Source organism: Dipodomys spectabilis, unplaced genomic scaffold, assembly GCF_019054845.1.
Source record: "Dipodomys spectabilis isolate Male_0828 unplaced genomic scaffold, ASM1905484v1 ptg000125l, whole genome shotgun sequence".
NCBI lineage: Eukaryota > Metazoa > Chordata > Mammalia > Rodentia > Heteromyidae > Dipodomys > Dipodomys spectabilis.
Window position 1 is genome coordinate 13,119,149 of NW_024870802.1, and position 17,390 is coordinate 13,136,538.

General features: G+C 42.0%; 1 pseudogene; it reads right to left on the reverse strand.

The window, feature by feature from the left end:
• The window catches only part of LOC122115843, a 44,217-nt pseudogene that overhangs the window by 2,019 nt on the left and 24,808 nt on the right, over positions 1 to 17,390 (reverse strand).

Below are 17,390 nucleotides of genomic sequence, written 5' to 3' on the forward strand. Positions count from 1 at the left end.
CCCTTCAACATTACAATAGACTTTCATCATATCTCCAAGGTCTCATATTTTTAGAGCCAAAGCAAGTCACACCTATGGTAGGAACTGGACCTCTGTTTTGCCTTGACTGATTTTTTTTTTGGGGGGGCGGTCTGGTCGTGGGGCCTGAACTCTGGGCCTGGGCGCTGTCCTTTAGCTCTTCAGCTCAAGGCTAGCGCTCTACCACTTGAGCTACAGCACCACTTCCGGCTTTTTTCTTTTTGCTTATGTGGTGCTGAGGAATTGAACCCAGGGCCTCAGACATGCAAGGCAAGTGCTCTACCACTGAGCCAACTTCCCAGCCCCTTGACGTGGATGGAGGGCAGCTGTTTGGCTGTTTGAGATGGCCTTCCAATCTCTTAACCCTTTTGTTTTGTTTTGTTTTGTTTTTGGGTCCGGTTGTGGGGCCTGAACTCTGGGCCTGGCGCTGTCCCTCAGCTCTTCAGCTCAAGGCTAGTGCTCTACCACTTGAGCCACAGCGCCACTTCTGGCTTTTTTTTTCTTTTTGCTTATGTGGTGCTGAGGAATCGAACCCAGGGCCTCAGGCATGCAAGGCAAGCGCTCTACCACTGAGCCACCATCCCAGCCCTTTCTTAACCCTTTCTAGGTCTCATAGCTTGGCTCCAGTTCCCTACAGACATGGTCTTAAAATATATATAATAAACAAACAAAAAATAAATGCATACATAAATACATACATAACGACAACAAAAGTGCCCCCATATAGAGTGAGAATGATCTAAATAGCAAGGTAATTGTTAAGTGCTACCAAATTAGCCTCTAGCTAGGACACTGAAGATATGTCATTACTCTGTATGTAGGTGGTCCATAATATGAACTAAGAAGCAGGTTGGATATTGGGGAATAAGGCCAAGGCTAAGTACTGGTAGAAGACCATTAATTTGCATACTGGTGTTCATAGCCAGGCTCTGAGTGGGCATTCATCAGGTGTCAGATTGAAAAGGAGGAGGATCATGTGTGGCAACCTGGGCAGGAAGAGGCAGGTCAATGCAGACTTAAAGGAGAGTCAGTGTGGCCAGAGAGAAGAAAGTGTGACTGAGAGCAGCGATTCAAGAAGCAAAAGAATTAGAACAGCAGGAACAGAGCTGGAGGGATAAAATGCAGGAATAATCAAGTATACATAAGAAAGTAGCAATAGAGACCAAGTAGGAGACTGGCATCAATTTTAAAAGGCCTGTCACAAGGGAGTTGAAATTGGTTGGAGGTCATTATAATTGTATATAATGCTGGACACATCTTCATCCAGATCATTGTTTTAATAAAAGCGTAAGAACACCTGTACTAGTCACCTGTACTGATGCCTGGATGATCAGGAGGCTGAGATCTGAGGACTGTGGTTCAATGATAGCCCAGGCAGAAAAGTCCATGAGACTATCATCTCCAAAAAACTACTGAGAAAAGTTTGGAAGTGGCACTGTGTTTCAAATGCTAGCCTTGAGTAGAAGAAGCTCAGGGACAGTGCTTAGGTCCTAAGATCAGGCACCAGGACTGGCAAAAAAAAAAAAAAAAAATAGAAAGAAAGAAAAAAGGAAGAAAAAGAAAATAAAATTAAGAACTATCAAGCCTAAGTGATTTATTTCAAATGTGAAATCAAAGTTAAAACATGTATGATGGTGGAAGGGGCTGAGTAAAGCATATGAAATCATAGCGAGATTACACATTCCTTCACAACTTGAAGTGTAGAAACTTAGTTCATATTACAAAATCAGTAAATATAAAATACTCATCGGCATCTCTATTGTCCTGACTCTTCTTATTATGTATCATCTGCCCAAAACAAGACTGTAGTCCAGATAGAGGTGATTGGCAAAAGGAAAGTTTAGAAAGGTTCAATAGGCATGCCATTTGGAAATGGATTTGGAAACCTGGAACTGGAGGAAGTGTTCTTCCCTGCCCCCTCCCCGCCCCCCCCCCACACCCCGGCTTTTTGCCTTAAACTTGTTGCATGGCTTACAAGTTTATCTCCATTTTGTACCCACTAGTTTTGTGGTGAATAATTTGAGATACAAAGTGTCTTAAAAACAGACTTACTTGGTATTTCCAGCTCCTAACCAAATTTGATAATTAGCACACTACTGAATGTGGTCATGTTGCACACTGCTGACTTACCCAGAGTTCCCAGCAAAACCAGGGCATTTTCATGGGCATCAATGTTCTTGTCATAAGGGCGATATCCATAGAAGTGAGCAGCGCTGTCACAAGCCAGGTCACATTGTGTGTTAGAATGGATCGCAGGAAAGTAGCAACACACAAGCTATGTTGAAAAGTTTCACCCCAACAGTACCAGGGCACTAGTGTGGGCAGGATGAAGCACATCAACAGGACACTGGGCTTGTAGTACCTACATGAGAGACCACACAGTGAGAGTATGGACAGAGGATTTTTACACAAACCCAGGCCCAGCATTCCCTCCTACACTGTGAATACAGGGGCAAACAATCCAAAGGGAATGGGTGGAAAAGCTTTTGAGAAGACAGACTTGTTCTCTCACTTTTTAAGTAGTGTTATATGAATGTATTAAATAAATGTTCTAAGAGCTTCCCATTAGTCATGCAGAGGACAAGGATAAGATTATAATGCATTGGCTTGTGTGTGTGTGTGTGTGTGTGTGCGTGCTGAACCTAGGGCTTGAACTCAGGGTATGGGCATTGTCTGTGACCTTTTTTAAATAAAAATTTCTATATTGAAATTGATTACATAAACTTCACAATATTGTGGGACAGTGCTATTTAGCTAAAGTCACAAACACATTTTAACCTTCACAAGATGAATTGTCATTATCGGTCTATAAAGCTTATGAACTCTACAAACTTTGACATACAACTATTTCTTCCAAATAGGGTGATACCTACATTTCTTTCCTTTTGCTTAATGTAAGCTGTTCCCTCTTTCTCTCTCATTCCCTCCCGCCCATTGCTTCCCTTGAGTTGCTTAGTTCACTTTCATCAATGTCCTGTGCAGCTGATGAACCCCTCTGCTGTATTTTTTCACCCATTTCCCTCTAATTCTGTGCGCTACTCCTAGCTTCCCTCATATGTGATCATGTGGGGTCAAGAACATAGAGTCATCTAAAAACAATATGACAAATTAAGAAGAGGTTCTTTGTTTCTTGAGTCCTGTTTATTTTGTCCTATCTTATTGAGTTTTGAATTTAACATCAGCATATCAGGGAGACCATGTGCTCTTTGTCTCTCTGATCTTGGCTTATTTCACTCAACATGATTTGCTCTTGTTCCATTCATTTCCCTGTGAATGCCATTATTTTGTTCTTTCTAATGGTTGCATAATATTCCATTGTATATAGGTACATGGGTGGATCCATTCATCTGTAGTGGGGCATCTGGGTTGTTTCCATATTTTGGTTATTGTGAACAGTGCAGCAATGAACATGGAGGTACATTTGTCCCTGTATCCTGATTCCTGTTGGTCAGGTAGATGCTCAGGAGTAGTATGGCTGGGTCTTATGGAAGGTCTATGTTTAGTTTTCTGAGGAACCTCCAGACTGCTTTCCAGAGTGGTTATATTAGTTTCCATTCCCACCAGCAGTGCAGTAGGGTTCCTTTTTCTCCAGCAGGCATTTGTCATTGTTAGAATTTAGGATATAGGCCATTCTGACTGGGGTAAGGTGGTATCTCAGGTTTGTTTTTATTTGCATTTCCTTTACTGCCAGGGATGATGAACATTTCCTCATGTGTTTCTTTGCCATTTTTATCTCTTCTTTGAAAAGTTTCTCTTTAGCTAGCTCCCTTGCCCACTTAATGATTGTTTTGTTAGATTTGGGAGGGATTAGTTTCTTGAGTTCCTTGTATATAATGAATATTAGGCCTTTGTCTGATATGTTGTTGGTAAATATCTTTTCCTGATTGGTTGGCTGTCTTTCTTGATGGTAGCTATGTCTTTAGCTATGCAGAAACTATTTATTTTAAGGTAGTCCATTTGTTGAGTCTCTCTCCAATTTGTTGTGACCCTGGGACTCTGTTCAGGAAGTTCCTGCCTGTGCCTATAAATTCAAGGGTCTCTCCTACTCTGTCCTGCAGTAGTTTCAGAGTTTCAGGTTTGAGTTTATGTTAGTGCATGGTTATAAGCTGGGATCCACTTTTAATTTTCTGCATGTGGCTGCCCAGTTTTCCCAGCACCAGTAGTTGAAGAGGCTATATTTATTACACTATATCTTTGGCTCCTTTGTTGAATATTAGTTGACTGTAAGTACGTGGTTTTATTTCTGGATCTTCTAATCAATTTCATTGGTCTTCGGATCTATTTTTATGCCAATACTAAGCTGTTTTTGTTATTACGGCTCTATAGTAGAGCTTGAAATCTGGTATTGTGATACCTCCTGCATTTCTTCTTTTGTCTAGAATTGCTTGTCTATTTTAGGTCTTTTGCTGATCCATATGAATTTTTGGATTGATTTCTCTGTTTCAGTAAAGAATGTCATTGGAATTTTGATGGGAATTGCATTGAAAAACAAAATAAGCCAGAAGTGGTGCTGTGGCTCAAGTGGTAGAGTGCTAGCCTTGAGCTGAAGAGCTGAGGGACAGTGCCCAGGCCCAGAGTTCAGGCCCCACGACCAGACCCCCCCCCAACAAAAAAAAAAAAGAAAATGAACAAAAGCATGATAAAGGCCAAGAAACAGCCTCCAGACAATCCAAGAAATATAGGAAGAACCCAGTTGGCACAGCCCCTAAGAAGGAACTACCAAACACCTCTCAGTCCTAACTCTCATTATTAATGGATTTAACTCTCTAATTAAGTGACATATAGATTGTCTAGTTGGATCAAAAAGCAAGATCCTTCTATTTTCTGCCTTCAAGAGACACACCTTGCCCATATATCCTGAAAGTGAAAGGCTGGAATAAAATCTACCAAGTAAACGGCCCCATAAACAGGCAGGAGATGAAATCTTAATATCAGATAAAATAGACTTCAAGTTAAAAATTAGTGAGAAGAGATAAAGAAGGTCATTACATCCTAATTAAAGGATCTCTCCTTCTGGAGGATATTACAATTCTAAGTATCTATTCACCAGATAACGGAACACCCAAATTTATCCAAGAAACACTACTTTCCCTAAAATCTCACATAGATCCAAAGACATTAATTGTTGGGGAATTTCACACACCACTATCCCCACTGGATAGATCAACCTGGCAATAACTCAACAGAGAAACCTCAGATATAAACAACTGCATAGACCAACTAGACTCAACAGACATCTACCAAATATTTCACCCAGCAGAATCAGAATACATGTTCTTCTCAGCAGCACACAGAACATTCTCCAAAATAGACCACATTAAGGTGACAAAGTAAATGTGTCCAAATTCAGAAACATTGAAATTATGCCCTGCATTCTCTTAGACCACAAGGGAATAAAATTAGAATTCAACACCAAAAGCCACCAAAGAAACTCCTGTAAAATATGGAGGCTGAACAACACACTGTTGAACCTACAGTGGGTCATGGAAGAGATTAGAAAGGAAATTCAAGTATTCATGATACGTAACAAAAATGAACACACAAATTAGCAGTTCCTCTGTGACACAACAAAAGCAGTACTGAGAGGCAAGTTTATAGCTCTAAGTTCCTACATCAACAAATTGGAGAGATCTGAAACTAACAATTTAATGAGGCACCTAAAGCTCCTTGAAAAAGAGCCACAAACTAAACACTAATCCAGTAGATGGAAACAAATAATTAAAATGAAATCAGAGTTAAATGAATTAGAGTCCAAAAAAATGGAAAGAATCAACAAAACAGAGAGTTGTTTCTTCGAAAAAAAATTAACAAAATTGACAGACCCTTAGCAAATCTTCTCAGAAAAAGAAGAGAACACACCCAAATAAATAAACTCAGAGATGAGAATGGAAACATCACCACAGAAACAACCAAGATTCAGAGTATAAGGAGTACTTCTCAAATCTTTATGCTAATAAGTTTGAGAATCTGGAAGAAATGGACAAATTTCTAGCAAAGATTGACATGCCCAAACTAAAACAAGTTGATTTAAACTAACTTAATGGACCCATATGAAGCATCAAAATAGAAACAGCAATAAGAGACCTCCCATTCAAGAAAAGCCCAGGACCAGATGAATTTACAGCTGAATTCTACAAGGCCTTCAAAGCAGAACTCACACCAATACTCCTCCAACTCTTCAATTTAATTGAAAGTGAAAGTTCACTACCAAACTCTTTCTGTGAAGCCATCATAACCCTTATCCCAAAACCAGTCAAGGACTCATTAAGGAAAAAGTAATATAGATCCATTTCTTTGATGAACATCAATGCAAAACAGCTCAACAAAATTTTGGCCAATTGACTTCAGCAACTCATCAAAAAACTCATACACTATAATCAGGCAGGATTCATTTCAGGGATGCAAAGCTGGTTCAATATTCGCAAATCAATATAATTCATCACATCAAGAAAGGCAAGGTTAAGAACCACATGATTACCTAAATAGAGGCAGAAAAAGCATTTGACAAGATCCAACACCTCTTTATGATGAAAGCTCTGGAAAAACTAGGAATCCACGGAACATTCCTCAATATAATAAAGGCTGTATATGACAAACCTATGGCCAGTGTTATACTTAATGGCAAAAAGTTAAAGCCATTTCCTCTAAACTCAGGAATGAAACAAGGATGTTCACTCTCTTCATTTCTCTTCAATTTAGTATTAGAATGCCTAGCTAGAGCAATAAGATAAGGTGAAAACATAAAGGGGATCCAACTGGGGAAAGATGAGGTAAAATTCTTCCTCTTTGCAGATAACATGATCTTGTATTTAAAAAACTCCATGGACTCCACTCCCAAGTTACTCGAGCTGACCCAGAACTTTGGCAAAATAGCAGGGTATAAAATTAACCCTCAAAAATCAATTCTTTTGGGCTGGGAAGGTGGCTCAGTGGTAGAGTGCTTGCCTTGCATGCATGAGGCCCTGGGTTCGATTCCTCAGTATCACATAAGCAAAAAAATCCAGAAGTGGTTCTGTGGCTCAAGTGGTAGAGCGCTAGCCTTGAGCTGAAGAGCTGAGGGACAGTGCCCAGGCCCAGAGTTCAAGCCCCACAACCGTAAAAAAAAAAAAAAAAAAATCAATGCTTTTTCTGTATGCCAATAGCAAGAAAAGCATGGCTGAAATCAGGAAAGCAACCCCTTTTGTAATAGCCCCCCCCCCCCCACAAAAATACCAAGGAGTTAACTAAAGAAGTGAAGGACTGCTATGATGAAAACCTTAAAAACCTGAAAAAAGAAATTAAAGCAGAACTAAGGAAGTGGAAAAACCTCCCATGTTCCTGGATTGGGAGGATTAACTTGGTGAAAATGGCAATATTGCCAAAAGCTATCTACAAATTCAATGTGATACCTATCAACATCCCAACTTCATTCTTCAATGAAACAGGAAAAGCATCCAAAAATTCATAATAAACAATAAAAGAACTCAAATAGCAAAAACAATCCTTAGTAGAAAGAACAGTACTGGAGGAATATCAATGACCAAATTTCAAACTCTACCACAAAGCCATAGTAATCAAAACAGCTAGGTACTGGCACAAGAACAGACATGAGGACCAATAGAATAGAACTGAAGACTCAGAAATGAACCTACTTACTTATATCTACCTAATCTCAATAAGGGAGCTAAAAAAATAGAATGGAAAAAAGACAGCCTTTTCAGTAATGCTGACAAAATTGGTTAAATACCTGTAGAAAACTAAAGCTAGATCCTTATATATCACCCTGCACCAGAATCAACTCCAAATACGTCAAAGACCTCGAAGTCAAAGCAGACATTGAAAACTTTACAGGAAGGAATAGGAGAAACTCTAGGGCTCCTTGGCACAGGCCAAAATGTTCTTAATAAAGACCCAGAAACACAACAAATCAAAGAAAGTTTGGACAAATGGGATTGCATGAAACTGCAGAGCTTCTGCATGGCAAAGGACATAGCAAGATCAATAGAAAGCCCATGGATTGGGAGAAGATCTTCACTAGCCATACAATGGACAAGGGTCTCATATCTAAAAAATACTTAGAACTCAAAAAATTAAATCTCCCAACAACAAATCCTCAAAGAAGCAACTGCCCAATTAATAAGTGGGCTAAAGTCTTAAAGAGACTTCTCTGAAGAGTAAATAAGAATGGCCAACAGACACATAAAGAAATGCTCAACTTCTCTAGCCATAAAAGAAATGTGAATCAAGACAACTTTGAGATTCTACCTCACTGGAGTGAGACATACAATAAAATTGTATGTCTCCATCAGAAAGAATGACACTGCCCCATTTTTTAGGAAATGGAAAGACTTGGAAAAAATTATATTAAGTGAAGTAAGCCAGGCCCAAATGTCTATAATCAAGAAATCTAATACTAACAGATGTTGGAGAGGATGTGGCCAAAAGGGAATCCTCCTGCATTGTTGGTGGGAGTGTAAATGTGTTCAACCACTTTGGCAAGCAGTATGGAGGTTCATCAAAAGACTATACATAGAGGCTGGGAAGGTAGGTAAGTGGTAGAGTGCTTGCCTTGCATGCATGAGGCCCTGGGTTCGATTCCTCAGTGCCACATAAGCAGAAAAAGCTGGAAGTGATGCTGTGGTCAAGTGGTAGAATGCTAGCCTTGAGCTGAAGACCTAAGAGACAGTGCCCAGGCCTAGAGTTCTGGCCCCATGACAGACCAAAAAAAAAAAAAAAAAAAGGCTATACATAGAGCTTCCCTATGACCCAGAAATCTCACTTTTGGGCATTTACCCAAACGATCACAAACAAGGCCATACTAAAGCTACCAGTACAACTATGTTTATCGCAGCATTATTCATCATAGCTAAGATACGGAACCAACCCAGATGCCCCTCAGTAGATGAATGGATCAAGAAAATGTGGTATATATATTTATATATATACACACAATAAAATTGTATGTCTCCATCAGAAAGAATGACACTGCCCCATTTTTTAGGAAATGGAAAGACTTGGAAAAAATTATATTAAGTGAAGTAAGCCAGGCCCAAAGAAACATAGGTCCCATGGTTTCTCTTATTTGCAATAGCTAGTATGTGTCTAAGATAATCTTGCCAGACAAGCAGAAAGGTCAAAAGCTATGTACATATGACCATATAAGATGATGCTAAGCGAAATGAATCCCAAGATATGGACACAAGAGGTTTTATCTTTGTTGCTGTTGTTTTTAATGTACTTATAATGCACTATGTGATTTTTTTTGTATGTTCTTCCCCCCATGGTATAACCCTGTTTTCACTGTATTTGATTTCAGTGCCCTACATCTTGTATATACTTTTTTCTAATTTGGGGAGGGGAAGGTAAATAACTAAATGCTGAAAGAAAGATACAGGTTGGCTCATTGTAACAATGAAATGTATAAGACACTATATTGAAAACAAACTTTACAACTTGGGGGCGGGGGGTGGGGGGGGAGGGGAAGAGGAGGAGTTGGGGAGGGAAGGGATGGTAAGAGAAAAACAAAGGAGGGGGTAACGATTCTTGAATTCTTTGAATATGGAAATTCTTTGAATATGGAAAATTAGGAAATTACTCAGGTATTAAATCACATGTCCTAAGAGAGAGGTAGTGTCCACAAATTCCACGTTTCCAAGGCCACACCCCAGTGCTATCTTCCCTTCCTCTGGAACATCAGCAGTTTCTCAGCTTTGAGGTCAGACAGGTCCAGCGAACCACCCTTCTCTCTGACAGCTGGGTGTTTGCGCACAAGCAGCCAACCCACGTGAGAGAAGAAAAATCCACGACGGGAATTGTGAGGATCAGCATGAGTCTCTGTGAACTTGTGGTGCTCACGATGATCTCAGGCCCACGTAAGTCTGTAGGGACAGAAGAGGAGGAAACCAGGCCTGAAGAGAGATGTCCTCTCGGGAGCATTGGAGTGCTCCAATACCCACAAGGGCCCAGAGCTCTCAGCCTTACATCACAGTTCCCAGGACTTTCCTCCAAGGAGGGCATATGGACCAGCCTTTTTCTCAGCATTTGCTCCTGTCACGAGTGTGGAAAATCAACTTCCAGTTCCCAAGCCCTGGAATAGCACTGATGCTTCCTGAAGGTTATGTGGCAGCACCCAATGACTTTCATTAGCCAAGAACTGCAATTCTTCATCAGGCTATGATGAAAAGAAGGGTACTCTTGGGAGTGAAATCCCTGTGCACAGACTACAAGCCAGATGGCATGGGCCCTTAGGTGCTGTTCTCTGGATAAATCTTCAAGAAGCTTCATCCTGATGCTTTCCCACATGATAGGTACCTAACACAGTAACTATGTGGTCATGACCATGAGCACATTTCCAAAGGCCTTTTTGTCTTTTTAGAGACTCTATCCATCCTTCCAAAATTTGTCAGTCTGTCTCTTCCTTCCCTTTGCTTCATGAGGACGTTGGGAACCTCAAGAAGAAGTTGTGCAGGCAGGGATGATTAGGCATATGTAGGGAGCTCTTCAGATATTGCCAGGACAGTGGAGACTAATTTGGGCTCATTTTTTTCTCTTCTCTAAATTATGTCTCACATAACAACTATAGCTAGGCAAGTTCCTGTTCCCTAATTACCTTAATCTTTCTGTTAAAAGCTTGTGGCCGGAACCAAACTCAGTACTTGATTTGGTCAGCATGGCATCCCTATTCTACCTCACCTCTCTCTGACTCATTTTCTTCTCTGTACAATAGGTGTAAAATTGCCATCTACCTCCTAAGACTTCTGTGAGTTTTCAGTGAGTTAGTCAATATCATCTTTTTGTTGTTGTTGTTGGCTATGGGGAGTGAACCTGGGCCTGGTTGCTGTCCCTCATCTCTTCAGCTCAAGGCTAGCACTCTACCACTTGAGCCACAGTGCCACTTCCGGTTTTCTGGTGGTTTATTGGAGATCAGAGGGTCATGGACTTTACTGCCTGAGCTGGCTTCAAACTGCAATCCTCAGATCTCAGCCTCCTGAGTAGCTAGGATTACAGGTGTGAGCCACCAGCAGCCAGCTTATATGTCTTTTTACCAAAGTTCTGGGCACATAGTCATTGCTACAGAAGTATTCACTCATGTGTGTGTGTGCATGTGTGCATGCATGTATGCATACATGATCTGGTCCTGGATTGTGAACTCAGGGCTTGGGTGTTGTCCCTTAGCTTTTTTGCTCAAGGTTCTACCACATGAATCACATTTCCACTTCTGTATTTTTGGTAGTTAATTAGAGATAAGAATCTCAAAGACTGTAATGTCCAACCTGGCTTCAAACTGTGATTCTCAGATCTCAGCATATTGAATAGCTAGGATTACAGATATGAGCCAACAGTGTCTGGCTGTCCTCACCCTAGTTATCAGCAACAACAAACTTCTAGACTATGTTCCATTTAACCGTTAATCCCATTATGTTGAGTCCTAAGCTACTCATGTTAAAGTTTAAGTTTAGTGTCCACTGTCTGCCCTGGAAACCAAGGTCAGGGCCTGGCTCTTATACTATGGTCCTCTATTCTGAAGAACCACAATGGCCATGCAGTTTCATAAAACATAGACCTTGGATGAAAATGACCATATACCTGGTGAGCCTTTCCTCTCTACTTTCTTCTCAGTGACTCCAGTTGAAGTGACCAGATGAGATTGGAAAAGGCCATGTCTGACCTGCTGGGACGCCTCTCCAGGTGCCAGTCCCCTTCACTCTATCCTGGATCGTTGATAGAATGGAGACACAGAGCGGAGCCCTGCCAGCTGCTCACCTGGAATGCCATGGTGTTGGCAATGATGAGGAAGAGCCTCAGAGGCAGCCGTGCTTTGTAGGTCCGGTGGCTCCACAGGCGATGAGCCCCTGCTGTGATGCCCAGGCCACTGACTACATAGCACAGCAAAGCTGCCAGGATAGAACAGTAGAAGAGAATAAGGGGTGTCACTGACCAAAAGGAAATTATCTGAGTCATTATGTGACTTAGGTAACTATAACCCCTCTGTGCATCACCTTTACAATGAAATTTTAAATAATTAGAGGCAAACAGTAGAATTCTCAGCACCTGATGAGAATACAGCGAGGCAAGGTATGTCAAGCATTCCTGTGATGCCAGAACCACCTTCTTTCGTTCTAGAGAACTTCGGGAATGCTTTCCCTGCTATCCTGAAGGGTTGCAGGCTCAGGAGGTGCCACACATGAGCTCTAGTCGGGGAGGGTTCCTTTCCATACTTATCTTTCCCTTTGTTCAGCAGCACTAGGAGGACAGCATGAGAGGCCTTGGTTAACAATTTATAACTTATGCTGGGAAAACAGATTGAAACAAGAGATTGTCTGTGGTTATAGAACTCCATGAAAGTCATCATACAATTTATAATTTTTCCTGTTCTACTGAAGCAAGAAGAGATTTCTAAACAGCTTTCTCTCCTGTCCCCTATCTCCTTCATCTTACATTGTCCTTCATATCCCCAGGAGTGCTATTGTAGTAGGAAGACCCCCTACTCAGGCAGGCAAGCCCACCTTGTCGACCGGAGTGACAAGCCCACTGCAACAAAGTTGTTAACCAAGAAGCAACTTTTAAAAAAATGTTTATTTTTTTTTAATTGTGAAAATACTGTACAGAGGCGTTACAATTACATGGGCAAGATAATGAGTACATTTCTTATCAAGCATTGTAGCCTCCTCCTTTGTTTCCTCTTCCCATCCCTTCCCATCCACCCCTGCCCCCCAACCCAATCCTCCCCGCCCCTCTCCGCCCCCCACCAAAGTTGTAAAGTTCGTTTTTGACATAACAACTTGTACTTCTCATTGTTGCAACGGGTCCACCTGTATCCTTATTTACACGACTTGTTTTTCCCCTTCCCCTCCACAAATTATACCGACATCAAATACAGTGAAACCAGGGGTTATACTGTGGACAGAAGGGAACCTTACTTCATTGTTGGTGAGAGTGTAAACTTGTTCAACCACTTTGGAAAGTAGTATGGAGGTTCCTCAAAAGACTCCACATAGAGCTCCCCTATGACCCAGCAATCCCACTTTTGGGCATTTACCCAAATGTTTACAAACAAGACCACACTAAAGCTACCAGCATAACTGTGTTTATTGCAGCATTATCTACTATAGCTAAGATATGGAACCAACCCAGATGCCCCTCAGTAGATGAATGGATCAAGAAAATGTGGTATATATACACAATGGAATTCTATGCCTTCATCAGAAAGAATGACATTGCCCCATTTGTTAGAAATGGAAAGACTTGGAAAAAATTATATTGTGAAGTAAGCCAAGCCCAAAGAAACATAGATCCCATGGTTTCCCTTATTTGCAATATCTAGTATATGTCTGAGTCAAGCAGAAAAGGTCAGATAAGGTGATGTTAGGGAAATGAACCCTAAGATATGTATTCAAATGTTTTTTTCTTTCATGTGATTGTTTCTAACGCATTTATAAGATTATTTCTTTGTTGCTTTGTATGTCCCAAGAAGCAACTTTATTGAGAAGGTTCCTACACTGATCAGTCAAGGCCACAGCACAGACTCGGGAGCTGATACTACGACCCCTAGTGGCCCACATACATAGGTTTTTTTTTTTTTTTTTTTGGTCGGTCGTGTGCGCTGTCCCTTAGCTCTTCAGCTCAAGGCGAGCACTCTACCACTTGAGCTACAGCGCCACTTCCGGTTTTCTGGTGGTTTTATTGGAGATAGGAGTCTCACGGTCTCTCCTGCCTGGGCTGGCTTTGAACTGCGATCCTCAGATTTCAGCCTCCTGAGTAGCTAGGATTACAGGCGTGAGCCACCAGCGCCCGGCCATACATTGGTTTTTAAAGGCAAAATTCACGAGGTCAAGTCTGGTCATGAGGTGACCAATGAGATTGTCACACACACAAAAGATTGCACAGTCATACCAGACTACACACAGGTGGCCAATGAGGTTATAGTTTGTCACATAATGGCTGTTTAAACCAGCCTATCACTTTTGGTTTAAATGATTCACAAATACAGCGGGTAAGGCAGAGCTTATGGTAAGCACGGCAAAAGGAGGAGATTAGTGGAGTGTACAGTAAGCTTGTGACGTTACCAGTTAGACCAGATTACATCCTGTCTGGTTTAGGTCAGTCCTTAACTGAACAATCAAGGTGGGTTAGGTTGTTAAGGAGAGGGGGACCTAGAGGCATTCTTTCCATTCCAGGAACTGGGCTGGTTGGAGCCAAGGTCTAGTTAACCTTGTTTTTCTAAAATCCCTAAAACAAAGGCAAAGCTTGGAAAGAAGCTGTACCAGCTCAAGTCTCCTCTCAGGGCCTACTTCAGTACTATGCTAACAAAATTTTTGGCCACAGTTCTTCAGATCTGGGATTGAGACACCAGGTGACATGGGGCCAGGCCATGTAGTGACTGATACCATCTTCCCACATACAATACTATGCATGTAATTAGGAAAAGTATAGTGAGTTCCAAGCCCTATAGTCATCCAGAAGGAAGGACCTGGATTCAGGAAGAGCAGACACCCTCAGCTCAGAGTCAAGAAATCATGTACATTTGTTTCATGCTACAGACATATTGGTTCTGAAAGAACATGCATATCCCAGTAGCAGCGGAATTGGAACCAGAACCCAGGCACTAGGTGCCCCTTCCATTATTTATCATGTACCCAGCTGAAGTCACTTGTATTCATTCTCTGTCATCAAGGAAGGACTGTCAGTACCTACACTGATAGTAAAGGAACATCTTGTAGATTTTCCCTGAGAAGTGGACTGGAGAGCTTTTAGCTTTCAAACCTTCAGTGATGTCAGAAATATTTCTCAGGGGGCTGGGAAGGTGGCTCAGGGATAGAGTGCTTGCCTCGCATGCATGAGGATGCATGAGGCCCTGGGTTCGACTCTTCAGCACCACATAAAAAAATACAGAAGTGGCGCTGTGGCTCAAGTGGTAGAGCACTAGCCTTGAGCTGAAGAGCTGAGGGACAGTGCCCAGGCCCTGAGTTCAAGCCCCACGATTGACAAAAAAATTTCTCAGCCCTGCCTGAAGGGCTCTTCTGAGCAGCTCCAAAAACACAGGGACACTTAAAATCTGAAAATTTTCAGGTTCCTTTGGGATAAAATAGGAAAAGCACCTAAAGTCTCCATGTGGGAGGAGAAAAAGCCCAGACTAAGACTCGACCCAGGTTTTTATTTTTTTAATCATAGAGGAAATTTGCTATCACATCTCACCACAGACATTATATAAGCCTATTCACTCATCAAAAGGCTCCAAATCTTGAGTAGACTAGGTCAGCATTTTAGCTCTGTGTACCAATTTCTGTCCAAATCACAGCATATCCACAAAAGCAAGACACTGAAAAAGAGAGCTGACATCAGCTTGATATTAGGGTGGCATTATGATCCCTGTGTATTTTACAGATTGCTAATCACAGACTGGTCAAACTAGGAATTGACAGGCCTATAAGGAGTGTCCTGGCTGATGAACCTGAGCAGAAGGGTTGGAGAATGAAATCCATTCTTCTTCTGGATTCATGATGCTACAGTTCAAGCTCTTAGAGTACACATGGAAAAGAACACATCTGTCCCTCTGGAAATCTTCTCCATAGCACAAACTAACTTATCCTGGTCTATAGGTGAAGTTTGCTTCAGTGGCAGTGATAAAACCAGGTGCCCGAAGAAACATAGTTTGAATTTGTGCTGTTACCTTCCATTTGATACTCAGGAAAACTGTTTTCCTGAAGATTGGTGATATTGGCTGCATTTCTCTAGGGCACTGGAAAGATTTTCCAGGACACACCCCAGGGATCAGATCCCATCACCTAGAATACTTAGGTGGTGGTGGCACCTCCTGGACACCCTCCACGAGATGTATAAGAGTCCCCTCACACTAGACTGCTCCTACTCCTGTCTTTTGGAAAGAAGACACTAGGCTCCATTTCAAGACTAGTCAGCCTCCCTGGAAGCAAAGAGAAATAGCTGGAAACCCAGACTGAGAGGGGATGATGTCCTCTGTGGATCCCAATTGCATCAGGCTCAGCCAGCCTCCCAGGAACCAGAGAAATAGCTGGGAAACCAGACAGGGGACACTGTCATATATGGGACTGCACCTCATTAAAGAGCAGGGAAAAACCTGGGCACTGGTTCACGATGAAGGAAGCTGCTTACCCCAGAGCCAGGTGTAGGCCTTGCAGCCAGGAACCAGGGTGATCCCATAGAGGGCTCCCAGGTGCAGCAGAGCCATGATGATGATGGTTCTCCACACATACTCAAGCTTCGGTGCGGGGCCCACCTCATCCTGGTAGGTGGGGTCATGTATGTTCTCTTTCATTTCGGGGCGGATGTCTTCTACTAAGTGGAGGGCCAGGTCCTTCAGCTTCTCTCTTTTATTCTGCAGGTCCATAGAAAGAGGTGCCGTGATGGTGGCTGTAGAGGAATCAGAGCTCTACAAGGAGAGAGCATAGTGTGTGAGGAGAGAGCAGATGCCTGGTAGGTGACTGGGAGCACTGGGCTCTGTGCTGCACTGTGGTTAGGGTACATTAGAGGCACAGACCTTGCCCTAGTGCTTTAGGTGACATGATTAAAAGAGGAAGTCTCTTGAAATTGTGCAGGTAGATGGTGACAAAGCCTCAGGGTAGACTCAGTGACTGACTCCCTGCATTTTCTTTAAACCATGTGAAACAAAAGTTGGTGCTCAAACTGCAACTCACGTCTTCACTAATAAATGGCAGCACATCAAGTACTCTGAAACTCTTAACTGTCTCCCTGTGCGCAAGTCACCCTCAGTCAGGAAATTTAGAATCTAGGGATCCCTGTCAAAGAACAAAGATTCTTGTACTAAGCCTTGAGACAATACAAATCCAAAAAGCATTCACTCCTTTGAAATGTCTGATTCTAAATGTCTAATTCTCCAAACACAAAGTTTTGCACAAAAGAGGAAGTTCCAGTGCATTCCCCTTAGCCTAATAAGAAGTTCCGTGCCTTACAAAACAGCATCCTACAGCATCTTGATATGAGACCATCATATCAAAAATAATAATAAACCAATTTTTTTTTCCAGAGCTGAGGACTGAACCCAGGGCCTTGTGCTCGCCAGGTGGGTGCTCTTCCGCTGAGCTAACCCCCCAGTCCCATAAACCATTTTTTTTTTAATTTTATTTTATTTTATTTGAGAACATACTGTACAGAGGGGTTACAATTACATGGTCAGGATAATGCATACATTTCTTACCAAGCATTGCAGCCTCCTCCTTTGTTTACCCTTCACCTCCCTTCCCAGCCTCCCCCCTCCCCCCCACCCAATCATACCCCCCCTCCCCCCCCTCCGACATTGTAAAGCTGGTTTTGACATGACATTTTGTAGGCCCAGAGTTCAGGCCCTACGACCGGACCCCCCCAAAAAAATATTACTATGTAAGTCATATAAAAAG